This window comes from Papaver somniferum, chromosome 3 (assembly GCF_003573695.1).
Source record: "Papaver somniferum cultivar HN1 chromosome 3, ASM357369v1, whole genome shotgun sequence".
Taxonomy (NCBI): Eukaryota; Viridiplantae; Streptophyta; class Magnoliopsida; order Ranunculales; family Papaveraceae; genus Papaver; species Papaver somniferum.
Window position 1 is genome coordinate 222,308,606 of NC_039360.1, and position 21,922 is coordinate 222,330,527.

Sequence of the window (21,922 nt, forward strand, 5' to 3'; positions counted from 1 at the left end):
CACTTTTTCATCTAAGATGCAGATCTTAGCCGTCCAAGGTTACCAGCTAACGCATGGCAACCTTTGGCCCTAGCTTGGTCGCGCCTAAACAAAGCCAAAACCCTAACTTTTGGGCGCCCCTAAACTGGGCCACATTAAAGCCATACTGATCATACTTTCATTTCATTGGCTACCAAATGAAAGGTTGCAATAATCAACGGCTACCTTCCTCTTAAGATGCAAAATCTCGACTGTTGAAGGTCACCACCGAGCCGGCAAGTCTCCCAAGCTCAACTTGCCAGACAACAACAACATGCTATATGTTTTCCACGAAAACACTCGAGACATCAACACATGTCACAAACTGGGGGATGCTCGTTGGGTATTGGTTTTGCGGTTTACAACGTGTGGCGTACACTACGCTCGTAATAAGAAAGTGTCATAAGGATGAGGCGGTTAGTAAATACAGGGAGTAATGGTGAAACGTTTTCTTTAATGGAACATCAATTCCAAGCGTTACCGGTTACCACCTCCTCCCATTTACTCACCCGTTTTCCATTTCTTAATGAGACCAGAGTACGTTTCACTTCGACTTGTATAAATAGGCATTACCTATTTTCACCGAACAACAAGTTCTGGTCAGGAGCATACAACACTCAGAAAACGTTTACTAGATTTCCCATCTGTTAGCTTCCCATTTTCTGATACAAGTCACAAAACAACTACTCTTCCAAAATTAACTATTCTAGTCTCAACACTCTCTTCGCTTCCCTCCCCAAAACCAACCCTTCTCCTCCTCTTTGTGACCGAAGCAAGTCTGGAACGACCATTCTGGAACGACCATTTCTTGGTTTAGGCCGGATTTGTATAGATTGATATCTCGAATCTAAAGTACTCCCTTGCAGTACATTGTTTAGGGTTTAGACTTGTTTCTCACCTACACGCCCGAAATTACCGAAATCAGCAGAAACCGTTTTCACCCTCAAACAATTGGCGACCACAGTGGGATATTGATCTTTCGGTTACAATGTCAATTTTTCGACCATCGATCTCATGCTTCAACCCAGACATCAAGGCGGTAGAAGCAGGCGATCCGCTCAGGGATCGACGACTCAGTTACCAGACGACCCGATTATCAGTCTTGACACGACGAGGGATGACTGGGGACTGCCTAGAGGTTAAAAGCGAACGATCCAACCATGGATCGACGACTCGATTATCAGATGAGACGACTGGGTACTTTCCACAATCACGGCGGTGCCTCCCGTAAAACTAAGGCTTACACCCGGAAGATTCCCTTTTCATCAGGAGACCTGAAAAATCGAGTAAGTCTTACCTAGACAAAATACATGGTTTGCTATTTCAAGTTTTCATGGGAATCATAAAACCGATAGGTTTGTTATGTTTCACCCCATGTCATCTACCGACAAGCAACGCTCATGGTTCCATGGTTAGCCTGGGATGTTTGCGTCACTTGCAATCGTAACCAAGACAACATCATTCCCAAAATAATCCATTCCAAAAAAATTCATTCCAAAAGAATAATCCAAAACCCTCAAGGTAACATTTGTCTATCAACCCAAAAATCCAGGAAATCAAAACCATAAACTAGGCGTTTCATTTTCCTTTCAAAAAAAAAAAACCTAAAAATAAGAAGTTCAGAAGATAGAAATACATTCAAGGAAAGTTTTTTAACAATGGCTTGCTATTATTAGCAAGAGCCTCCTTCGTGCTTTGGAGAGCCTCCCTCTTCAACTTTAGCTTCCTGGACAATTTTTCGACTTCCGCTTCCTGCTTCTTCACCATATCCGCAGAAGGACCTTCGACTGTTTCGACCAGCAACTTTTCAACCTCAGAGAAACCGTCAACGAACTAAGGAACATTGAAATCGAAGTTTACACACATGTTACGATGGAACCTCCAGATCGAGATACATCCTCACAAAAAGTATTACCGGTCACGTTGCACATGTCGTCAATCAAAGACAAAGCTTCCTCCACACGCTTAACCAACACAAATCGACTAGTAACCTTCTTGGTCGTGGCGATATGTCTGTAGCTTTCCCATATCTTGGTGTATAGCGCCGCATGTTTGGCTGGCACGCTAAATCCCCCGATCAACACATGATCCGGATAAGGAACCAGGTATGGAGGGTTGAAAGTGGCGCCCGCGTCTACATCCGCAACCGACAATGGATTCCTAAATATAATTGCACCTGTATCCACTGGAGTACTCTCCATTTTCTGAGTCACAATGACATTTTCATATCGATCAACATCCATTTCAAGGTCGCCCGGTGCGGCTTCCACAATTGGAGACAAAGCTGTATCACCACCAGTCTCCGTCTCAGGGCCATCTTCAGAAACGGTTTCCCCCTATGACATCACGGATTAGATATTTTCCAAAGAGAAAGAAAAAAAAACATGCGGGAGACTCACTGATTCGCTTACAGACTGGCTAGAGGAAGATTCAGCACTGCTGTCGGAAGAACTACTCTCGCCGTCACTGAACTCTGAGTTTTCATCCCTCTAGGGTTCCCCATCACCACGGATAGACTCAGCACCGCCACCCTTTGTCTCGAGAAGCGATGTTTTCTGCCTACTTGCAAGTTTGGTAAAGGCGTTCACGCTGCTGAGACCCTAGGAAAGATACAAAGAAGGATACTCAGGAAAGAAACAAGGATATACATGATCCAACTAAAGTCAAGAGGAAAATCACACGTACCTGCGTATTGGACGAACTGAAAGTCGGTAGGGCTGTCGAAACTGACTGGGAACCATCTTCACGGCTTTTAGATCTTCGCTCCTTCACTTGGGGACTATCTTCATTCGAGCTAACAGATTTTTTCTTGGGAGAAGAAGGATCTCTCAGCAGTGGATGCTCCGCTAAAACCACAGGAGAAGGCTTACCGCGACGGTTTTCTACCACATCTTTCACGAATCCATGGAAAACGAGAAACTCATCCTGCCAAAATATGTTATATTTGGAGGTTGTCGATGGATTTCGTTCCGCAAGCAGGAAAGGGAGACTTTTACCCGACACAAGAACAGTAGCATCGAGAACAGTTGGCAACGAGACATCTGGACAAACCGGCTGACGAACAAGTGGGACCCCTTGGTCAAAACCCATATGCCGAGCCGCCCTATCGATATTGTAAGAGACTGCTTTGCAAGATCCTCTAAAGAAAGACGGCACATAACCGGGCGTGCAGCTTTGCATGAACACCATCTCTCCAACACTCATATCCTCTTTATCAGAAGACAAAGACATGCTCGGAGCAGGAGCAAAGGTACTGATCTGAGTTATGGAAGCATGCACCGAAGCCCATGGATGAAAATTGACCGTGTGCGAGTTTTCAAGGAATCCAACCAGGTTCGAACCAATCTTTGGGTGCCTATTCGACCAATGCAGTATCCTAGATCCACCCTAAGACTCGGGAAGTACGACCAACGATTTTGGAGCATACCTTTCGAAGTTATACCACAGCCACGCTCGGAGAAAGGCGACATGAATATACGAATCCACTTTCGTGTAACCATTTGAAGCGCACATGTCCGCGACCAACTGATCCAAGTATGTGTACAAAGAACCAAGAAACAAGCCGCCAATAGGGAGAACGACACCTTTTGCCAATTTTATGGAAAACTCGATAAGTTCCTGTCTTATCTCCTTCTTACCCGAGCCGTCATCGAAAATAACTCTGGATAACCAAAGAGCCAAGAACGTCGCGACATGAAGCATATTATTCTTCTGATTCGGCTCTAACCCATATGGAAACCACTGAGACACCCACCATCCACAGAAGCACCTCGTCTCGTTTTCTTTCCGAACGAATCCTTTTGATTTCGTAACCAGAGCGCCGCGCATTTCTTCTTCATCTGCAGATAATTTAACATCGAGGCTTCCTATTACATGAAGGTTCAGCAACACGACCACGCTCTCTAAGGAGATAGTCATTTCACCCTACCTGCATATGACCGTGTGAGTGTCTGGACACCATCTGGAAATAAAAGAAAACAATCCTGGAATATCTTTCTTAATTTGAAGCACTGCGGAAGCCGCGACAGCATCAATGATCTGCACCTTGGTTAAATTGGATTTTACACATTCCTGGCTCATCATGAATCTCATCCATTTCTCAAAGGGATGCAATGGACTCACAGAGATTTAAAATCCAATAGGAGAAGCATGATACTCTTTCCTCTGAAGACAAAATCTTATTACACCTCCTGGCCGAACCGACCGGGCCTCTCATTCACTTTCCGGACCAGTCAGAAGAATCGACACATACTTGGGATGATTTCTCCTAATCGTGGCGGATGTTGTAAAGAACTCATCATCTATGTTTCGCTTGGAATTGACAACATCTTTCGGTATGGCAGAACTTTTCTCAAATGACATCCTAACGAAAATTCTCTCACGCTACTTCCACCTTCGAAATAACTACAATGAAACAATACGAAGAGAAATTATTATGGAAAGTGCATGGAAATTATTTTATCATACATATGAGATCCATCCTGGACGCAAGTCAATTTATTTCAAAGTCATAATGCGCATAGGCAAAGAAATGGGGACTGGCAGACCCTGCATCACCTCCTCATGCCAAGACCGTACCCTGTAGCGGGAAATTTACTCCCGGCCGAGGAGGCGCGCCCCACCACGGGAACCATACACATGGTCACACCAGGAAAAAGGAATAAACCCTAGAAGCTAGGTTTTCGCGGGAAGGGAATGACAATTACCAGCTCATGCATGCCTACTTTGCACGGTAATTGAGGCGACCAACATCACTACGGTATTCACGCCTAAATGTTACTACAAGTTCGTTCAAAGCATACCTACGGCTAGGATTCATACCAACGCAGAAGGACAACATTTCTACAAGTTCACAAAAAGGTACGCCTACAGCTAGGATTTACAGTAACACAAAAAAAATAAGAAAAGCAAGTTAAAGAGGAAGTGTTGGAAGACATACCTGAGATTCGCTCGTCCGCTTTACTGTTACTACACGGCCAGAATCAAAAAAAAATATAGGTGTGAAGTAAAAGGAGAGGCCGGCCCTCCTTTTATAGGCGTGATACTTGGGGTTTTGAATAAGGAAAGGACTTCCTATTTGAGTCAAATAAGAAAAAGAGGAAACCGGTCCCGCGAAGACCAATCACCATGCCAAGACCGTCCGTGCCATTGCCTTGGCCCCACCACGCCAAGCTGTCCGCCATGCTTGCCTCACCATGACCGCGCCATGCCTTGGCCCCACATGCCAAGCCGTTCGCGCATGCTTTGCCTGACCAAACTGCGTCATTTCCTTGGCCCCACCATGCCAAGCCGTCCGCCATGCTTGCGTCGCCAGGACCGTGCCATGCCTTGGCCTCACATGCCAAGTCGTCCGCATGATTTTCCTCACCAAACTGCGCTATTAACTTAGCCCCACCATGCCAAGCCGTCCGCGCCATGACTTGCCGCACAAACACCGACAACTCGCCAAGCCAGCGTCATGATGTTCCCTAACCCATCCAAGGTGATGCATAGCCAGACTAAGCCGACGATCTTCATCTCACCACTTCATGGTCTACACCACGAATAGAATCTACGCAAGGCCGCCAAACACGAGGATCATGGACTCTCCTTAACTCTCGAAAAAGGGTAGTCAGACCTTCCTGACCATCTTTCCACGACTTGTCGTTTCAATTTCTTTCCTTTCCCGTCACCATCTTATGCTTACCTCGCAACAATTCTCCTGTTCCGAGCTAAGCAGGGGACTTAATGTTGATGGTGGTTTTTAAATTAAGGTTAAAATCGTAAAACCGTACAACTGACATGTGTCACTATGACCATTAGAACATTTATTGAATCGATCAGCATGCCTACGGAAGAATTACCAGGGTACCTTTTTTTTATGTGTCATGTTCCACGGCAGAACCCTTAACATTGACCAACATCATCTATGCCAAACACTAATTCTCATGCTATCGCGCCAAGGCATGCCAACCATGCCAGCCGCACCACTGTGCCAATGGCAAACCATGCCAACGACATCTCCGCGCCAAGGCATGTCAACCATGCCAGCCGCACCACTATGCCAATGGCAAACCGTGTCGGCCACATCTCCGCGCCAAGGCATGCCAACCATGCCAGCCGCACCACTGTGCCAATGGCAAACCATGCCATCCCCATCTCCACGCCAAGGCATTCCAACTATGCCAGCCGCACCACTGTGCCAATGGAAAACCATGCCAGCCACATCTCCATGCAAGGCATGCCAACCATGCCAGCCGCACCACTGTGCCAATGGCAAACCATGCCGGCCACATCTCCGCGCCAAGGCATGCCAACCATGCTATCCGCACCATGCGCCAATGGAATGCCAAACCCTTGTCCCCACCATGCCATGCCAACCGCACCTTGCCTTGGCCCAAACCATGCTAGCCGCACCATGCGCCAATGGCATGCCAAACCCTTGGCCCCACCATGCCAAGCCAACCGCGCCTTGCCTTGGCCCCAACCATGCTAGCTGCACCATGCGCCAATGACATGCCAAACCCATGGCCCCGCCATGCCAAGCCAACCACACCTTTCCTTGGCCCCACCATGCCAAGCCGTCCGTACCAAACCCTTGGCCCCACGATGCCAAGCCATCCACGCTATTGGCCTTGGACTCACCATGCCGGTCGTCCCCATGCGGCTAACAAAACTAAGGCGTGCGACGATCAACGGCCACCCTTCCATCCTGGATGCAAATCCTAGCTGTCCAAGGTCGCCAAACAACGCATGGTAACCTTTGGCCCAAAACCCTAGTTTTGGCCACGCCAAACCGCGCCAAGGCATGCCATGCCACATGTTCCAATGGCATGCCAACCACCTTGTCACGCCACACCATGTCGGCCTTCCCTATGCGGCTACCAAAACAAAGGCGTGTGAGTATCAACGACCACCCTTCCATCCTAGATGCAAATCCTAGCCGTGCAAGGTCGCCAAACAATGCATGGTAACCTTTGGCCCAAAACCCTAATTTTAGCCATGCCAAACCGCGCCAAGGCATGCCATGCCACTTGTGCCAATGGCATGCCAACCACCTTGCCGCACCATACCATGTCGTCCTTCCCTATGCGGCTACCAAAACGAAGGCGTGCGACGATCAACGGCCACCTTTCCATCCTGGATGCAAATACTATCCGTCCAAGGTCGACAAACAACGTATGATAACATTTGGCCCAAAACCCTAGTTGTGGCCACGCCAAACCGCGCCAAGGCATGCCATGCCACATGTGCCAATGGCATGCCAACCACCTTGCCGCACAATACCATGCCGGCCTTCCCTCTGCGTCTACCAAAACGAAGGCATGCCACGATCAATGGCCACCCTTCCATCCTGGATGCAAATCCTATCCGTCCAGGGTCACCAAACAAAGCATGGTAACCTTTGGCACAAAACCCTAGTTTTGGCCATGCCAAACCGCGCCAAGGCATGCCATGCCACATGTGCCAATGGCATTCCAACCACCTTTTCGCGCCATACCATGTCGGCCTTCCCCATGCGGGTACCAAAACGAAGGCGTGTGACGATCAACAACCACCCTTCCATCCTAGATGCAAATCCTAGCCGTCCAAGGTCCCCAAACAATGCATGGTAACCTTTGGCCCAAAACCCTAATTTTGGCCATGCCAAACCGCGCCAACGCATGCCATGCCACTTGTGCCAATGGCATGCCAACCACCTTGCCGCACCATACCATGTCGTCCTTCCCTATGCGGCTACCAAAACGAAGGCGTGCGACGATCAACGGCCACCTTTCCATCCTGGATGCAAATACTATCCGTCCAAGGTCGACAAACAACGTATGGTAACCTTTGGCCCAAAACCCTAGTTGTGGCCACACCAAACCGTGCCAAGGCATGCCATGCCACATGTGCTAATGGCATGCCAACCACCTTGCCGCACAATACCATGCCGGCCTTCCCTATGCGTCTACCAAAACGAAGGCATGCCACGATCAACGGCCACCCTTCCATCCTGGATGCAAATCCTAGCCGTCCAGGTTCACCAAACAAAGCATGGTAACCTTTGGCATAAAACCCTAGTTTTGGCCATGCCAAACCGCGCCAAGGCATTCCATGCCACATGTGCCAATGGCATGCCAACCACCTTTTCGCGCCATACCATGTCGGCCTTCCCCATGCGGGTACCAAAACGAAGGCGTGTGACGATCAACAACCACCCTTCCATCCTATATGCAAATCCTAGACGTCCAAGGTCGCCAAACAGCGCATGGTAACTTTTGCCCAAAACTCTAGTTTTGGCCACGCCAAACCGCGCCAAGGCATGCCATGCCACATGTGCCAAATGGCATGCCAATCACCTTGCCGCGCCATACCATTCCGGCCTTCCCTATGAGGCTACCAAAACGAAGGCCTGCAACAATCAACGACCACTTTTTCATCTAAGATGCATATCTTAGACGTCCAAGGTTACCAGCTAACGCATGGCAACCTTTGGCCCTAGTTTGGTCGCGCCTAAACAAAATCAAAACCCTAACTTTTGGTCCCGCCTAAACTGGGTCATATTAAAGCCATACTGTTCATATTTTCATGCCACTGGCTACCAAACAAAAGGTTGCAATAATCAACAGCTACCTTCCTCTTAAGATGTAAAATCTCGAGCGTTGAAGGTCACCACCGAGCCGGCAAGTCTCCCAAGATCAACTTTCCAGAGAACAACAACATGCTACATGTTTTCCCCGAAAACACTCGAGACATCAACACATGTCACAAACTGGGGGATGCTCATTGGGTATTGGTTTGGCGGTTTACAGCGTGCGACGTACACTACGCTCGTTATAAGAAAGTGTCATAAGGATGAGGCGGTTAGTAAATACAGGGAGTAATGGTGAAACTCTTTCTTTTATGGAACATCAATTCCAAACGTTATCGTTTACCACCTCCTCCCATTTACTCACCCGTTTTCCATTTCTTAATGAGACCAGAGGACGTTTCACTTCAACTTGTATAAATAGGCATTACCAATTTCCACCGAACAACAAGTTCTGGTCAGAAGCATACAACACTCAGAAAACGTTTGCTAGCTTTCCCATTTGTTAGCTTCCCACTTTCTGATACAAGTCACAAAATAACTACTCTACCAGAATCAACTATTCTGGTCTCAACACTCTCTTCGCTTCCCTCCCCAAAACCAACCCTTCTCCTCCTCTTTGTGACCGAAGTAAGTCTGGAACAACCATTTCTTGGTTTAGGCCGGATTTATACAGATTTATCTCTCGAGTCTAAAGTACTCCTTTGCAGTACATTGTTTAGGGTTTAGACTCGTTTCTCACTCACACGCCCGAAATTACCGAAATAAGAAGAAACCCTTTTCACCCTCAAACAACTACTTACACCTTCGAAATAACTACAATGGAACAATACGAAGAGAAATTATTAGGGAAAGTGCATGGAAATTATTTTATCAGACACAGGAGATCCATCCTGGACGCAAGCCAATTTGTTTCAAAGTCATAATGCGCATAGGCAAAGAAATGGGGACTGACAGACCCTGCATCACTTCCTCATGCCAAGACCATACCCTGCAGCGGGAAATTTACGCCCGGTTGAGGGGGAGCGCCCCACCACGGGAACCATACACATGGTCACACCAGGAAAAATGAGTAAACCCTAGAAGCTAGGTTTTCGCGGGAAGGGGATGACAATTACCAGCTCATGCATGCCTACTTTGCACGGTAGTTGAGGCGGACAACATCACTACGGTATTCACGCCTAAATGTTACTACAAGTTCGTGCAAAGCATACCTACAGCTAGGATTCATACCAACACAGAAGGACAACATTTCTACAAGTTTACGAAAAGGTACGCCTACAGGTAGGGTTTGCACTAACAAAAAAAAACAAGAAAAAGAAGTTAAAGAGGAAGTGTTGGAAGACATACCTGGGATTCGCTCGTCCGCTTTACTGTTACCACACGGCCAGAATAAAAAAAATAAATATAGGTGTGAAGTAAAAGGAGAGGTCGGCCCTCTTTTTATAGGCGTGATACTTGGGGTTTGAATAAGGACTTCCTATTTGAGTCAAGTAAGGAAAAGAGGCAACCGGGCCCGCGAAGACCAATCACCATGCCAAGACCGTGCATACCATTTCCTTGGACCCACCACGCCAAACCGTCAGCCATGCTTGCCTCACCAAGACCGCGCCTTTCCTTGGACCCACATGCCAAGTCGTCCGCGCATGCTTTGCCCCACCAAACTGCGCCATTTCCTTGGCCCCACCACGTCACGTCGTCCACCATGCTTACTTCGCCAGAACCGCGCCATGCCTTGGCCCCACATTCCAAGCCGTCCGCATGCTTTGCCTCACCAAACTGCGCCATTGCCTTGGCCCCATAATGATAAGCCGTCCGTGCCATGACTTGCCGCACCAACACCGACAACTCGCCAAGCCAGCGTCATGATGTTACCTAACCCAGCCAAGGTGATGCATATCCATACTAAGCCGACAATCTTCATCTCACCACTTCACGGTCTACACCACGAATAGAATCTACGCAAGGCCGCCAAACACGAGGATCATGGACTCTCCTTAACTCTCGAAAAAGGTTAGTCGGACCTTCCTGACCATCTTTCCACGACTTGTTGTTTCGATTTTTTTCCTTGCCCGTCACCATCTTATGCTTACCTCGCAACAATGCTCATGTTCCGAGCTAAGCAGGGGACGTAATGTTGATGGTGGTTTTTAGCTTAGGGTTAAAATCGTAAAACCGTACAACTGACATGACGTCACTATGACCATTAACACATTTATTGAATCGATCAGCATGCCTACGTAAGAATTACCAGGGTACCTTTTTTTATGTGTCATGTTCCACGGCAGAACCCTTAACATTGACCGACATCATCTATGCCAAACCCTAATTTTCATGCTAGTGCACCAAGGCATGCCAACCATGCCAGGCGCACCATTGTGCCAATGGAAAACCATGCCATCCACATATCCGCGCCAAGGCATGCCAACCATGCCAGCCGCACCACTGTGCCAATGACAAACCATGCCATCCACATCTCTGTGCCAAGGCATGCAGACCATGCCAGCCGCACCACTGTGCCAATGGTAAACCATGTCAGCCACATCTCCACGCAAGGGAATGCCAACCATGCTAGCCGCACCATGCGTCAATGTCATGCCAAACCTTTGGCCCCGCCATGCCAAGCCAACTGGGGGATGCTCATTGGGTATTGGTTTGGCGGTTTACATCGTGAGGCGTACACTACGCTCGCTATAAGAAAGTGTCATAAGGATGAGGCGGTTAGTAAATACAGGGAGTAATGGTGAAACGCTTTCTTTTATGGAACATCAATTCCAAGCGTTACTGGTTACCACCTCCTCCCATTTACTCACCCGTTTTCCATTTCTTAATGAGACCAGAGTACGTTTCACTTCGACTTGTATAAATAGGCATTACCTATTTCCACCGAACAACAAGTTCTGGTCAGGAGCATACAACACTCAGAAAACGTTTGCTAGCTTTCCCATCTGTTAGCTTCCCACTTTCTGATACAAGTCACAAAACAACTACTCTTCCAGAATCAACTATTCTGGTCTCAACACTCTCTTCGCTTCCCTCCCCAAAACCAACCCTTCTCCTCCTCTTTGTGACAGAAGCAAGTCTGGAACGGCCATTTCTTGGTTTAGGCCGGATTTATACAGATTGATCTCTCAAATATAAAATACTCCCTTGCAGTACATTGTTTAGGTTTTAGACTCGTTTCTCACCCACACACCCGAAATTACCGAAATCAGCAGAAACCGTTTTCACCCTCAAACAGTAGTACATAAGATTTCCTTGCAATTGAACAACTCTATAACTAGTTCATTTGAGTCATTTGAACTACTTATGGTGAAGAAGAATATGGTTATATGAAAGTGATCATATGGCTAACCATTTGGTTAACTATTCTTGAACCAACTAATGTACAAGTTTCGGTACGGTTACACAAGCCCGATAACGTGCATTTCATTTGTGTATAACAAGCTATGTTTTCGATCTAACGGTTGATAAATATTAGCTTGAATCTAATCAGGTTTTCATCTAAAGGTGAATATTGAATGCTTTGTTACTAAGCTAACATTGATTGCAAATCCTGATTTAAAAGACTATATAAGGGAGAACTCTAGCAACTGGGAAAACTAATACCCACATATTCTGTGTGATACTAGTTGTGGTAAACTAGAGTCTATTCTCCTTTAACCTTTGGTTTCTTCTTCTAAACCAGGTTAACGACTTAAAGACTTTATTGGGATTGTGAAGCTAGACTGATACTACTTTTCTTGTAGTTGTGTGATCTTATCTTGTTGTTTCTATCGTACAAGTACAATTATAATAATTGGCTTGAGATTTCTATCTCCGATGGGCAAGATAAAAAGTAATCACAAACATCTTCGTCTCATCGTTTGTGATTCCACAATATCTTTTTTACCTGCGTCGATTAAGACTATTGTGAGGTGATTGATAATACTAGGATGTTCTTCCGGAATATAAGACCGGTTTATCAATTAGTTCGTGTTCACCTTAATTTATCAAAAGACGGAACAAAACTCATAGGTATATTCGTGGGAGACGGATTTATCTATTATCATAGACTTTTCTGTGTGATACAGATTTGTTTATTAAAGTTTTCTACTTTGGGTCGTAGCAACTCTTAGTTGTAGGTGAGATCAGCTAAGGGAATCAAGTACGAAGCGTCCTGCTGGGATCAAAGACCTAGGAGCATAACTGTACCTTGGATCAGTGTGAGATTGGTTGGGGTTCAACTACAGTCCAGACCGAAGTTAGTTTGGTAGAACTCGTAATCATATCTATTGCTAGTTTAGGGTTTATTATACGTAAACGTGGTACACCTTGAATACAAGTAGCATAATTGTGATTATTGCTTGTAGTGATATATCCTAGTAGTCACAAGTGAGTCATAACCTTTGTTAAATCAGATTCGTGCGTTTTCCACGTTCGGTTGCTTTGATTGGCCTGATTTCATAAAACTTAATGAATCTAGGGAATTAAACTTGATTAGTGCTTTTACACGTTAGGTTGTTCTCTAAGGTATAATTCATACTCGCATCTTTTAATGTGTTTGTTGATGAAAATAGGATATTTGCGGGATATACTTGCCATCAAGGTATCTTAGGGCCTTTGATAAAAGAGAGATTAAATATCAATTCTAGTTATTGTTAAAAAGCATGTTTGTGAATGAAGATGAATCCTTAACCAATATTTTCTCTATTTGATTTGCTTGTTTATTTCTTTGTTTTGTTTTTATTTTATTTTAGTACATAAAAATCAGAAAACCCCCCTTGTTCTATTTAGGAAACCGAAACATTTTGACAACCAAGACCTCTCTGTGGGAACGATCCTTTCTTTCCCTTGCTTCGTTATATTTTGAGTAGTAAGAAAGTGTAATTATTTTTGACGCCTATGACAGCGATCAAATTATGGCGCCGTTTCCGGGGAGGAAGCGGTTGTCATTTGTTTTTGGTTTCTTATTTTTGTTTTTAGTCTTGTTTTTTTTTTTATTTTTTTTTTATCTTTATTTTCTGGTTTTTAACCTTGTTTTGAGAACTCTTGTTTCAGGTACCAATTACTATGGACGGAGCATATTGGAACAATGGGTACGGTTATCAACCTCAATAACATTATCACCACTATCACCCTTATGGGGAATACAATCAAAACCAATCCTTTGGTTATGGTCAATATTCCAGGTACCCTTTGAGTTATTCTCATACATACCAACCTTCTTATGGTAGGTATGTGATGTGATTTGTAGATAGTGGTAAAAGTGGTTCGATTCTCAGACTTGTGAAGGATATTAATTAGACTTAAATTCTAATATTAAAATAGAAAACGCACTAAAAATTATAGCAAACTCAATCAAAGTTGATATCAATATTAAAAGAACATTGAGGCTAAGATTCCACTATTTTCCAAATTCAAAGTGATTTAATCCAATATTTATATTCATGCAATTTTCTTGTTCAATTTGATTCTTACTATTGCAACAAGTAGATTTTCAAAAGCAATAATTGTAAATACCAAGCATGAAGCATCAAGAGTCTATAAACTAAGCATACTCCATCAAAATAGATCACAATTACTTAAATAAAAATCATATTCAATAATAGTCCAAGGCAAATAATCATAATAATAATTGCAATAAATTAAATTAAAATAGATTGTACCGCTTTTTGTTGGAAAAATAGCTTCCTCTATCGCCTCAGCAATGGGGTTTAGCTCCTCATATCAAAAACAGGTTCAAAATAATAAATCATGGCTCAAAAGGTGGTTTTATTGAAGAGAATATATAAAACAACAGATCTGCAACGGTGTATAGATGTTACAAAAGTCACCGTTACAGTTGGTGTTGCAATACTGAAGATATACGTTACTAATCAATTGTTACAGGATCAGAAATTTAAGACCCTAGAATACGACTGTCCTGCACAGCTTAATGTTCTTCAGCTGTTAAACAACGACATTGTTCTGCGACTGTTTCCCGTGCATCAATGTTCTTCGCGTTCTTCCTCTTCAGCAGCAGCAGCAGCAGAAACAGAGTTTGGTAAAGCTCTGATTTCTTCTTCTCTGGCTCTCCTTAGGTCCCCAAACTCTCGACATCCCTTCTATATGACCCAAGCCATCTATTTATATCAAAAATACCGATTAAATCTCTCCCAAATATCTTTCCTTCTCTTCACGGCAAAGTTGCGGCAATTTCTGGTTTTAGAATTTCTACGCGTTTCTGAGCTTTCCTTTTTATTCTAAACTCTTCCTTAGATAGATACAAATCTTTGGGAAGGTTTTTAACACTTTAATCTCTCTAAAATTCCCTAAAACGGGTCACACACGTGACTTTCCATATATTTATGTTGTGATAAAAATCCGTCGGTTGAGCCCAGTCTAATCGATTTAAACACCCATATCAGATTCCTAGACCCATAAGGAGTCTATCCTATGAAAATCAGAGGTTTAATCGACCTCAAACTCCTCCAAATCACGATTGCCATAACTGCCAAATATTTCCTGCCAATTTTCTGGATTTGAAACCGTGAAGAAGAAAGGGCGCTCCCTATCCAGAGTAGGGGGCCTTTAGCAGCTTCCTTAAGGGGTGTCCTGGGATTGCCCCTTATCCAATCCGGGGGTCCGAATAGCAAGTGTCCTCCGGGTGCTTTCCGTCAACTTTTCGAGCCAATTTTTTCCAAAAATGTTTATTAGCCAAAAATACCTACAAATAAATAAAACACCATAATAAGTACAAAAATGAGCCCTAAAAATATATAGAATCGAGACAAATCGGACACAAAAATGTGTCTATCAAATACCCCCAAACCTATTATTTGCTAGTCCTCGATCAAAAATAAAATAGAAATAAAATCCTAACTCACTGTCGCAGGCATCGTCGGTTGCATTTAGCGTATGCAATAAGCCTTTAAACCCCTAGGTGTCCCTAGTGGCGGAGTGTTGTCTCCGGAGGGCTTACCATAGGTATACCCACAAAACCTTTATACTCCAGACCCTAGCTATCTGCACAGAACCTTGGAAGGCACTAAAGAATCTCCTTGGTTGGCATACTTATTGACTACAGGAGGAAGTACCCTGATGCGAAATTCCAATTGTTGTACACGAGTTTGCACTCAAGCATACTAAAATTCATATATAAGTGACAGAGCTCTACTCAGATAGTTGCACTATGGACATCAATATCCGGAGTCGAAACTAATCACATGGATAGATCAAGAAGATGGATATAGAGAAAAACATAGATGGTTTTGATGTTTACTATGTGAACGGTGTTTCTCATATCTGTCTGAAGGCCTCTGCCAAAATGAACCTATTTTAATGGACTGAGATACCGGTCTGACTAATATCAACACACTGGCATATACAAGGGTACCAGTGGTCGATAATCCTAACTCTAGGTCAACACAACTGGCATATACAAGGGTTCCAGTGGTCGACTTTATTGAATTTATTCCAGTTGGTCTGATGGTCTGGTCTTTTTTTTTTTGTATCTCAATCACTCTAATTCACTCTAGCATTGGTAACAACTTGAATCGTGAGCCCACTTAGAGAAACATAGTTTAAAAACAAAACAAAATAAAAACAGAAGTGAAAAGGACTCAACGAGATATGGTGAAACTATCATGTTATTTCTAACACCTGAGCTCTGTGCTTTTATGAATAGACTCTTTAGATGTTGCCATCTAGTCAGATTGGTTCCTCAACTCCTACAACCAAAATGCTTCCATCCACTTAGATTGGTTAGTGTCATCCTAAATAGGGATAAATTTCTAGGCTCTGGAGTTTATTTATTGCAACGAAAAGGTAACAAAAAGTTCTACCCCACCCCCAAACTTAAATCTAACGTTGTCCTCAATGTTTCTAATCAAAGAACAGTACCAAAAATATAAGTAACATGAGGAAATAGTAAAGAGAGAAGTCAGAAAGATAGTACCTGGGTGAAGTGTAACCAAAAACCTACAAAAATATTATACAACATACAAAATCGCCTCGATGGTCAATCAAGGTAAACAAGGTCCTCCAGAGGGACCTCCTCAACATCACCTGTAGGAAAAGGCTCTAAAAAGGGCTTCAATCGCTGACCGTTAACCTTCGAAGAACTACTACCATCTGGTGTCTTAATCTCAACAGCGCCATGAGGAAAAACAGTACGGACCACAAAAGGACCGGTCCACCGAGAGCGCAACTTCCCGGGGAATAGATGTAAACGAGTGTCATACAGAAGAACTTTTTGACCTGGAGAAAATGACTTTCGTAAAATATTCCTATCATGCACAAGTTTCATTTTGTTCTTATACTCCTTAGCACTATCGTATGCATCTCTACGAATCTCGTCCAACTCATTGAGCTGGAGCTTTCTTTGAGCTCCTGCCTTGTCAAGTGAAAAGTTTAAGTTCTTAATAGCCCAATAGGCTCGATGCTCTAACTAACAACAGGCAGGTGACATGCCTTCCAAACACTAAACGATAAGGTGACATTCCAATGGGTGTCTTAAACGCAGTACGGTAAGCCCATAAGGCATCAGTAAGCCTCGACGACCAGTCTTTCCTATTTGGATTAACTGTTTTCTCTAGAATACGTTTAATTTCCCTATTGGAAACCTCTACCTGACCACTAGTCTGAGGGTGATATGGGGTTGCTACTTTATGGGTAATACCGTATTGTTTCATTAAAAGAGAAAACGGTCTATTACAAAAGTGTGAACCTCCATCACTAATTATAGCTCGCGGCGTACCAAAACGTGTAAGTATATTCTCTTTCAAAAACTGGACTACGACCCTGTGGTCATTCGTTTTACACGGAACCGCCTCAACCCACTTAGACACATAGTCTACAGCGACAAGTATGTAAAGATAACCAAACGAAATAGGAAATGGACCCATAAAATCAATGCCCCACACATCAAAGACCTCAATCACTAAAATAGGGTTCAAAGGCATCATATTTCTACGGGAAATGGTTCCTAACTTCTGGCAACGCTCACAAGAAACACAATGACTATGGGAATCTTTAAACAACGAAGGCCAGTAAAATCCACACTGCAAAATCTTAGCAGCAGTCTTCTTAGCACTAAAATGACCCCCACATGCATGTTCATGACAAAAGGAGATAATACTAGACTGGTCACTCTCAGATACACATCTCCTAATAATCTGGTCCGGACAATACTTAAACAGATAAGGATCGTCCCAAAAGAAATGCTTAACCTCGGCTAAAAACCTAGAACGATCTTGCTTACCCCAATGTTGAGGGGTTCGACCAGTAACAAGATAATTCACTATATTTGCATACCAAGGTGATTGGGAAACAGAGAACAATTGTTCATCAGGAAAGCTATCCCTTATAGGAAGGGAATCACTAGGGGAACTAACAACTAGCCTAGACAAGTGGTCTGCTACTACATTTTCTGCACCCTTTTTGTCTCTAATGTCTGGGGAAAATTCCTGTAACAATAGGATCCATCTAATCAATCTAGGTTTGGTATCCTTCTTAGATAAAAGGTATTTCAAAGCAGCATGATCTGTATAGATTATGATCTTAGAACCTAATAGGTAGGACCTAAACTTATCCAAGGCAAACACGATGGCTAAAAGTTCCTTCTCGGTAGTTGTGTAGTTCATTTGGGCATCATTCAGAGTTTTGCTAGCATAATAAATCACATGAAGTAATTTGTTTTCTCGTTGTCCTAAAACGACGCCTATAGCATAATCTGAAGAATCACACATAATCTCAAAGGGTAGGTTCCAGTTAGGTGCCTGGACTATCGGGGCAGTAGTGAGTAAAGTTTTAAGCTTCTCAAAAGCCTCTAAACAAGCATCATCAAAGACAAACTTAACATCTTTTGCAAGCAAATTGCAAAGAGGTCTAGAAATCAAGCTAAAATCCTTAATGAATCGACGGTAAAAACCTGCATGCCCTAGGAATGACCTAATATCTTTTACGGTTTTTGGGACCTGTAAAGTCTTAATAAGGTCAACTTTGGCTTTGTCTACCTCTATACCCTTTGAAGAGACGATGTGCCCTAACACAATTCCTGATTTAACCATGAAATGGCATTTTTCCCAATTAAGCACTAAATTTTTTTCCTTACACCTAGTCAACACTAATGTCAAATGATGCAAGCACTCATCGAAAGATGAACCAAACACTGAAAAATCATCCATAAAGACCTCTAAGAACCGTTCTACCATATCAGAAAATATGCTCATCATACAACGCTGAAAAGTTGCAGGGGCATTACATAGCCCGAAAGGCATGCGTCTATACGCAAAGGTACCAAAGGGACAGGTAAAAGTGGTTTTCTCTTGGTCTTCTGGGGCAATAACGATCTGATTATAACCGGAGTAGCCATCTAAGAAGCAATAGTGACTATGTCCAGCTAATCGCTCTAGCATTTGGTCGATAAAAGGAAGGGGAAAGTGATCCTTCCTTGTGACCTTGTTCAATTTCCTATAGTCAATACACACACGCCATCCCGTGGTCACTCGGGTTGGGATTAATTCATTATTATCATTCTGGACTACAGTGATACCTGATTTCTTGGGGACAACCTGAACAGGGCTGACCCACTTACTGTCTGAAATTGGGTAAATAATACCCGCATCTAACAACGCTCTTTTCGAACTACCTCTTTCATGTTAGGGTTCAGTCGACGTTGCATCTCCCTAGAAGGTTTGGAGTCTTCCTCTAAATGAATCTGATGCATACACACAGTAGGACTTATACCCTTAATGTCTGCTATAGTCCACCCTAAAGCTTCCTTATTGTCTTGAAGTACATTTACTAGCCTACTTTCCTGATCACTATCCAAATCGGAAGCTACAATCACAGGTAAAGTCTCAGATGGGCCTAAAAACACATACTTTAGAGTATCGGGTAGTGGTTTAAGGTCCAACTTTGGGGGCTCTTCTAAAGAAGGAATTAGGGTAGTCTCAGAAACTGGTAACGGTTCGAACCTAGCTTTCCATCTATCAGTGTCTAACACAGGGGTAGAATCTAATAGAGCATTCACCTGTTCAATAGTGCTATCGTCGTCAAAATCTAAACCAAAATGGGATAGACAACTTTCTAATGGGTCTTCAGACAAGATGTTTGGTAATGACTCCTGAACTAAGGCTTCTATCATGTTCACCTCCTCAACACATGTGTCATCTAGCTCATGAGGTTGCTTACTGACATTAAAAATGTTCATCTCCATAGTCATATTACCAAAAGATAAACTCATCACACCATTTCGACAGTTAATGATCGCATTAGACGTAGCTAAAAATGGGCGACCTAAAATCACAGGTATCTGGTTCTCTGGGTCAGGGACAGGTTGGGTATCTAGGACCACGAAATCCACTGGATAAATAAACTTGTCGACCTCAATAAGAACATCCTCGATAACACCTCGAGGGATTTTAACAGACCTATCAGCTAACTGCAGTGTCATCTGAGTAGGTTTCATTTCACCAAGTCCTAGCTGTAAGTATACATGGAATGGCAGTAAGTTCACACTGGCTCCTAAGTCAAGTAAAGCTTTTTCTACCCGGAAGTTACCTATTGTGCAAGCAATGGTAGGAGAACCTGGGTCTTTGTACTTTGGAGTTGTGGTGTTCTGAATGATTGAACTTACGTGACTAGCTAAAAAGGCTTTCTTATGGACGCTAAGTTTTCGCTTTCGCGTACACATATCCTTAAGGAACTTGGCATAAGCAGGAATTTGCCTAATTGCATCTAATAAGGGAAGGTTTATGGTAACTTGCTTAAAAACCTCCACTATGTCATTAAAGTTCGATTCCTTCTTTGTTGGTACTAATAGCTGAGGAAATGGGGCTCTAGGCCTAAAATCAGACCTTTCAGGAACCGAATTCACATCATCAGAAACTTTATCAGTCTCTTCAGCTACTGGTCCTGAGAGGTGAGATCCTGAGGGGTGAACTACAGTATGTTCACTATCGGGCATGGTTACCTTATTGTCTACAACTCTACCACTTCTAAGGGTTCTAACAGCATTCAATTGATTCGATGGTTTTGCACCTAATTCATGAACTCCTCTAGGGTTGGGTTGTGTTTGACTAGGAAACTTACCTTTTTCTCTCAAAGAATCACTTATCAGACCAACCTGGGTTTTTAACTCGGAAATAGCCTGACTATTTTCTTGTCCTATCCTGTTACTAGCTTGTAGACTCTGTTCTACGGATAACTGAAATTTTGCAGTTTGCTGAGTTAACAAGGCGAGAGATTCCTCTAAACCTAGGATTTTCTTATCTGACTGATTCTGAAACTGAGCTAGTCCTGAAGGATTCTTAGTATAGCCAAAACCTGGGGGAGCATTAGAATTACTAAACTGACCTTGACTTTGGCCCTTAGACCACGAAAGGTTCGGATGGTTTCTCCAACCAGGATTATAGGTTTCTGAATATGGGTCAATCTTTTGACGGTTATCAAATCTAGTGTTATTATAAAGAGCATTGGCGCTCTTCAATATTCTGGCCTTCCCAAAAAGGCTCCACTCTACCACTAGTCTGGCCCACTTCTAAGGCTTCTAACCTTTTTGCTATAGCAGCAATTTTGGCATCTGATTCATAGCCTCCTTCTACCCTATTAACGTTTCCTCTACTTAAAAGAATTGTTTTCTGGGGTGCCCTACTATTTTCCCATTGCTGGGTTTTTTCGGCGATTTCATTAAAAAATTCTCATCGCCGCATCAACAGTTTGGTTTTCAAATCCACCAGTGCATAGAGACTCAACCATGGTCGTTGTGGAATAATCTAAACCCTCATAAAGGATCTGAACTAGCCTAACCTTTTCTAAACCATGATGAGGACACTGGGATAATAAATCATTGAACCTTTCCAAATACCTATATAAAGATTCTCCCTCTTGTTGTGAAAATGTGCATATTTGCGTCCTAATAGACGATGTTTTGTGCCTAGGGAAAAACTTATTGAAAAAGGCAGATGTAAGTTGTTCATATGTCTCAATTGACTCGGAGTCCAAACTATACAGCCACGACTTGGCCTTATCTTTCAGGGAAAATGGGAATAACCTAAGTTTCAAAGCATCATCATCTAAGCCTCTAATTCTTAGAGTACTACAAATTTCCTCAAAATCCCTAACATGGTAATAAGGGTTTTCATTTTCTTTCCCTAAAAAGATTGGGAGCATCTGTAAGGTCCCAGGTTTCAGTTCATAGGGTGCCTCCGTTTCAGCTAACTTAATACAAAGGACGAGTAGTCCTAGTTGGATTCAACAAAGCTTTCAAAGTTGCCATTTCTGGCGCTATCGGAGCAACAGGATTCTCTCCTCAGTCAAAGGACGTTCAAAAACAGACTCTTCAAAAGTCGGACTTTCTAGATTAAGGTAATCGAGACGCTTCGAACT

At 43.5% G+C, this 21,922-nt stretch overlaps 1 pseudogene; it reads left to right on the plus strand.

Annotated features, from left to right (window-relative positions):
* Positions 1 to 21,350: 21,350 nt before the first annotated feature.
* Positions 21,351 to 21,450, plus strand: LOC113362426 (annotated as a pseudogene).
* The last annotated feature ends 472 nt before the right edge of the window (positions 21,451 to 21,922 follow it).